This window comes from Alligator sinensis, unplaced genomic scaffold (assembly GCF_000455745.1).
Source record: "Alligator sinensis unplaced genomic scaffold, ASM45574v1 scaffold860_1, whole genome shotgun sequence".
In the NCBI taxonomy this organism is placed as follows: Eukaryota; Metazoa; Chordata; order Crocodylia; family Alligatoridae; genus Alligator; species Alligator sinensis.
The window spans coordinates 2,744,402-2,750,541 of NW_005841923.1; the positions used below are offsets into that span (position 1 = coordinate 2,744,402).

The window sequence follows — 6,140 nt, forward strand, 5'->3', positions numbered from 1 at the left end:
ACTTTCAGAGTTCAACTGTATACGTTTCTCATCTTTTATAGTAATTCAGACATGTTGGGTGAGAGTCTATATTTTCCTCAGGAGCAAAGCACAGAATTTGCAGCTCATGGAGATTTCATAGATTTCATAGACATTAGGGCTGGAAGGAACCCCGTGAGATTATTGGGTCCAGCCCCCTGTCCAGGGGGTAGGAAGTCAGCTAGGGTCAGATCACACCAGCAAGAGAGGCATCCAAGCGTTTCCTAAAGGTATCCAGAGTAGATCCTTGCGCAACTTCTGTGGGGGTGGGAATCTATTCCAGACCCTGGAGACTCTAACTGTAAAGTTGTTCCTTATGTCCAGTCTAAAATGGTCTTCTAGCAGTTTCTGACCATTAGGCCTTGTCTTCTCTTATGGTGCCCTGGTGAACAGACATTCTCCCAGTTCCTGATGCACACCCCTTACATACTTATAGGCTGCCACCACGTCACCTTTTGCTTCTTCAGGATGAAGAGTCCCATGTCCCTCTGCCTCTCTCGTAAGGCTTGCTCTCTTGCCCTTTGATCATGCGGGTGGCTCTCCTTTGGACTCTCTCAAGCTGCTGTACATCCTTTCTGAAGTGTGGAGCCCAGAATTGAATGCAGTACTCCAGCTGTGGCCTCACCAAGGCTGAGTAAAGCAGGAAGATGACTTCTCGGATCTTGCTTGAGATGCATAGGTAGATGCAAGCCAGAATTTTATTTGCTTTGTCGGCTGCCACATAGCATTGGTGGCTCATGTTCATCTTGTGGTCAATCATGACCCCTAAGTCTCTTTGGTCATGGTGCTAGTGCTAGTGAATGTAGCAGAGCCGAGCCTACGTGGGTTTTTTTCCTAAGGTGGAGCACCTTGCATTTCTCTGTGTTGAATATTGTCGGGTTTTGATCCTCCAACCTTGCAAGCCAGTCCAGATCGGCCTGAATTGCCAGGCTTTCCTCAAGCATAACTGCATTTCCCCGTAATTTGGTGTAGTCTGTGAACTTTAAAGATCCCTGGGGATCTTTAAGAAGAGGCTGGATACTTACCTGGCTGGACTCATTTGAGTCCCGTTTTTGTTTTTAGGGTGAGTGGTTTTTTTTTTTTTGGGTTGTTCTCCCGCCCTGGCGGGGGGTCGGGCTAGAAGATCTATTAGGTCCCTTCCGACCCTGAAACTATGAAACTATGAAACTTAGCCAGTCTGCTTCTGACACCTGAATCCAAATTTATGAATATATTAAAGAGTACTGGTCTGAGTACTGAGCCCTGGGGGACACCACTGGTCACCCTGCACCATGTTAATTCGGTTTCATTGGCAGTCACTCTCTGGGTCCGACCACGGAGCCAGTTCCCTAGCTATCGGACTGTAAAGTTGTTGAAGCCACAGTCCCCCAATTTTACCATGAGGATATCATGGGAGACCAAATCAAAGGCTTTTTTGAAACCTAAATATATGACATAAACCTCTTCTCCTTTGTCCAGGTGATGCATCACCTGGTCGTAGAAGGAAATGAGGTTGGTCAGGCAAGACCTACCCTCAACACAGAAATATCGGTTGTCTCTCAAAATGTTGCCCGCAGTTAGCCTGTTCTTGATGGTTTCTTTGATTTTTCTACAAAATCTTTCCAGGGATTAAGGTCAAACTGATTGGCCTGTAGTTTCCTGGATCTTCCTTCCTTCCTTTCTTAAAGATAGGCACCACATTGGGACACATTGAGAGTGTCAGGTAAGGTGCTTGAATCCATCTTTGTTTCCTTCAGATTCTAATTCTGTGCAATTTTAAACAACCTTTGGATGAGGAATCTTCTGGGCTGCCCAGAATCCCTACAGTGCTTTGTATTGGTGTTCTGTCCCTGGTCTGACCTTTTATGAGAGCTTACAAGGTCTTTCTCAAAAGGCAACTTGATGCCTGTCTCTCACAAGATCTGTGCCTAGGGGAGATGCTCCAGAATATAACCAGATAAAAGAAGCTGTTACAGAACCAATCAGAAGCCCTAAATGAGATAGGGACTCCATTGTCAGAAACTCCATCCACCCTGCCCTGAAGAGTTTCATCTGAAACAAAATAGACAGAATCAGGGATTGACTTTTAGTCTCCTGAATACTGGTCAAATGTCCTAACAAATCATTCTTCACGTCAACATTTCTTCAGTGTTTTCTTTCATCTCTTTTCATTTTCCTCGTCTTGCATCTCAGAATTTCAGAAGTCTGAGATGAATAATTTATCAACTTGTATAATGAATCTGGACTCAGAGCATCCAAAATGCAAGTATTTGTGCATAATTCCATGTTGTCTATGAGATTTATCTAACAAATACAGTTAACCGGCATAGTGTATGGTAATATTTATGCCAGGTAGAAGTATTGTTATGACACTTATGGAAATAGGCAATTTATTTAACTGCTTGTATTTAACTGTTTTTATAAAAGTTTATAAAAGGGATAAGAAAATATATTTTTGACAATAGGAGGTCTGGCAAACATGGTATCCAGATTTAGTTTGAGGATACAACCTTAGTGGAAGGAAAGACAATATATGTCAGACGTAATTTCTAAGAAATGTGGGGGGGTTTTTCTACTGAAAAATAAGTTGAAAGTGTGTGGCTATTACAACATTTTTAAAAGCAAAATTTTTTCCCACTTAGATAATGTACAAGATGTAGTGAGACTACCTTGAATGTGGCTTTTGCACTGTATTAATGATCAATTTAAATTCTAAGCCTTAATGCTATTTCTGTTAACTTTTATTTTTGTAGGCCATGTGCCTGTAATTCAGGATGATCTTTGCTGTGATTTCTGCCCCATAGTCACGCGGCAGTTCGCACTTCCTTTATTTGCTCAATGTACATTTTTGCGTATATTAGTAGAGGCTTCCTTGTGTTATCTGTACCTTAGGAGTGTAGGGCAGATAGCAGTTCAAATATATTATGATGGCAGAATTGGATCCCAACTGTGTTTGTGTGCTTTTTTTTCTGTTCATTGTAGTTCAGTTAATCCCTCAAGATGGTGTAGTTTATAAATACTGTTATAGCCAATTATAGTTTTAATACATTTCAGTACAAGTTGTTCATAAGCCATGTATACAATTCTTCATGTGTAGCATTTGCTGTGATATGGATTCTGCCAATGTGGCTACTGTCCAGAAAAGCTGGCTGTCTTTATAATGTTTCAAAGCAGCAGTATTTTGAAAGTGTTAAGTTGCTGCTACAGTTAGACTTCCCAGTGTTAGCCAGGATTAGTACTGCATTTTTATTTTTTTCAAGGTGCTCTTTAAAATATGATAGTACTTTACCGTCTCATGCCAGTAGTAAATATGATTAATTATTTTAGCATAACATTAATTTTTATTGCCTAGTGGAGTTAATACCTTTGTATGTTGTTTGTTTCTTTTATATTTTTATAGATTACAGCAGGGCTGTCCAGTTGGGTGGTCCACAGGTTGCTTTCAGCAGCGGTTTCCCCCCATTGCTCTGGCTGCAAGGGGGGAGTAATGGTGCAGTGTAGTGTGCAGTCCACAGTGCTGGGGGAACCTGAAGGGTATAGTGCAGCATTGTGCCAGGCAGGCAGTGCAGGGTGAGTGAGGGAGGGTCCTGGTACACACTACAGTGGGCACTGGGACACATGGTGCAGCAGGAAGAAGCACTGATGCATGTAGTGTAGCATGAGTGGGGGAGCGCTGCAGTGCCTCGTACATTGCAGGAAAGGGTAGCACCAGAGTGTGGTACAGTGGTGGGGATTGGGGAATATGTGGTGCAGCGTGTTGCGGGGGCACCAGGAGGCGCTGTTCCAGGAGGGGCAAGTAGTGTGTGGCACCCACTGGTGTGACCCCCAGCTGCTAAGATGTTGGGCAGGCCTGCATTACATTAATGAAAGTATGAAGCATAGTTGAGATGTGTGAAAGGCATTTCTCTTAAGGTAATGAATCTACATACAAGATTTAAGAAATCGCATACAAGTAGAAAGATCCAAATTCTTAAGTACTATAAATTTCCTAAACATTATTTGCTTGGCAATTTTTTAGGATTTTTTGTATCTTTAATTGGCATGCTTAAGGCAGTTCTCAAATTGTAAGGCTAGTTGTCTGGGTGGTGGTAGGTCTTCTGCAAACTGAACATGGGGAAAACGGATGGAAAATGGCTTTGAGGAAATAAGTATATTTTTCTCTTTTTGTGGGACTTAGCATAGGTTAGAAGCTGTTGTATTACCATATTCTTTGCAGATTGCTTCAACCCATACCTAGTCAAGGATTCCTCCTTTGTGGAAAACATCATGATGGTCAACTGAGCAAAAAAGCAACAAGCTGTTACCCTGGGCATATGTTATATACACGAGAAACATCTTAAGTATTTTTCTGCGTGTATTTAAGAGACTCCGGTAAAGGTAGAGGACTATTACTCTAATTGCATAATGCTTATTTAACTAAATACCTATTTTAAATATAATATTTTAATTATCAGCCTACAACATTACAAGGTTAAATTTAAGAAAAATTCTGAAAACTTTAAGCATAACCAGTAAGTAAGGGCCAAATTATGTTAGCTCATAGTGAATATAAAGATGCCTGGGGGACTGGTTGAGAAATGTAATTTGTTAACAGAAATATGGTGCATGCCAGCAGAAACAGATTTTGTGTTTGTGGCAGTTGTGAAGAACTAGCTTGTTGCAAAGGGATTTGCTTGTAGATAGGTAGATGAAAGGGCCTAATTTGACTGCCATCTGTTTCCACGTTTCTTTTAAACGCAACCAGTTTTCCCTGTTTTTATATCCACTTCACCCCTGCCCCCAATTTACCCTTGTTTTGTACTTTGTGCTCCCTGCTGTTTAGTGCTTCCACTTGACACTGGATTATTTCTTGTGCTTCAGACATCCTGCCCTTCCATCTTTCATGTACTTCCCTCACCCTTGCTTTTGAGTGGCAGTTTTCTCATCATGAGGAAGGAGCGGTAGTCTTTACAAATTAATAACTGGAAAAGTAAATTTTGCTCAGATAGGTGGTTTGCTACTTCTTTAAGGTGCTAGCTTTCACCCAGGAGAAGAAATTCTTGCCTGCCTTTCCCCCTCTTAAAATATAAAATTCACTCCTGTCAATTCACTGGAACAATTTGTTTTGGTTGACTGCATATTCCTCCTTTGATGCCATAAAATTCTTTCTTTGTTAGGTAGGTAAACTGAAATTAAATGATTACTTTGAATAAATTGGGGGACTTAGCATAGTTCAACTGAAGTGTTCTAATTTTTTTTGCTACCCACTGCTAATGCACATTAAGTGCCAGAGGCAAGGATTTTTGTGATATCTTTTCCTAAATCAACTGTATAGTTGGGAGAGCCATTGGACAAGCTTTCAGGCATCAAGTGCCCTGTTCAGGTTTGGGAGGGAAGCAGCCACAGGCTGGGCAAAATATCAAAGAAAAGACTCCATGCCCATGTGGCGTGTTCTCTAATATTTTGTGCAGCCTGTGTCTGCTTCTCTATAGCCTGAAGAAAGGCATTTGATGCTTGAAAGCTTGTGCACTATCTTTCTCAATTATACTGTTGGTCCAGTAAAAGGTATCATAAAAACTCTTGCCACACAGATGTTTCTTGGTACACAACACTCTAGCCCTACCACAGTAAGCGTAATAAACTAGTAACAAATTTACCTCTGAATTAAATGAGGAGGTACATTGCTGTGGACAGACAGATTAGTTACTACAATCTTGTTCAAACTGTGATAAAGTCTCCAGTTCCTTTTAAAGAGGTATAGTTGCTTTGTTTATCCACAGACCCAGTGTGAAAATTCTCTATTTTTTAGTACACTATTTAGGTTAATTCATACCAGAAATAGCCATTCGGTTCAATATAGTAGTTGCTTTTGGTGCTTTAACTCTTTTGGGGAAGGTACGTTGTTCACACACTAAATATGAATTAAATTCTGGAAAATTGAGAGATTCCAGAGGTTTTACTAACATATTTCAGTACCGGTAATTTGGCCTGCAGATGTAGGTGCCATGTTATCAGTTGTGGTAAATCAGTGTAGTTCCATTAAGGTCAGTGGAGTTGCACCAAATTGCACCAGCCAGAGAAGCTGCTTCATTATGGGGGGTGAGGAGGTGGGAGGAGGAGCATTATAAATGTTGGAAGCATGCTAGAAAGTAGGATTCAGCAGG

The 6,140-nt window shown here is 41.1% G+C and overlaps 1 protein-coding gene across 9 annotated transcripts in view; it reads left to right on the top strand.

Annotated features, from left to right (window-relative positions):
- The window catches only part of LOC102387833 (aspartyl/asparaginyl beta-hydroxylase-like), an 86,515-nt gene that overhangs the window by 76,100 nt on the left and 4,275 nt on the right, over positions 1-6,140 (top strand). The window lies entirely within an intron of this gene.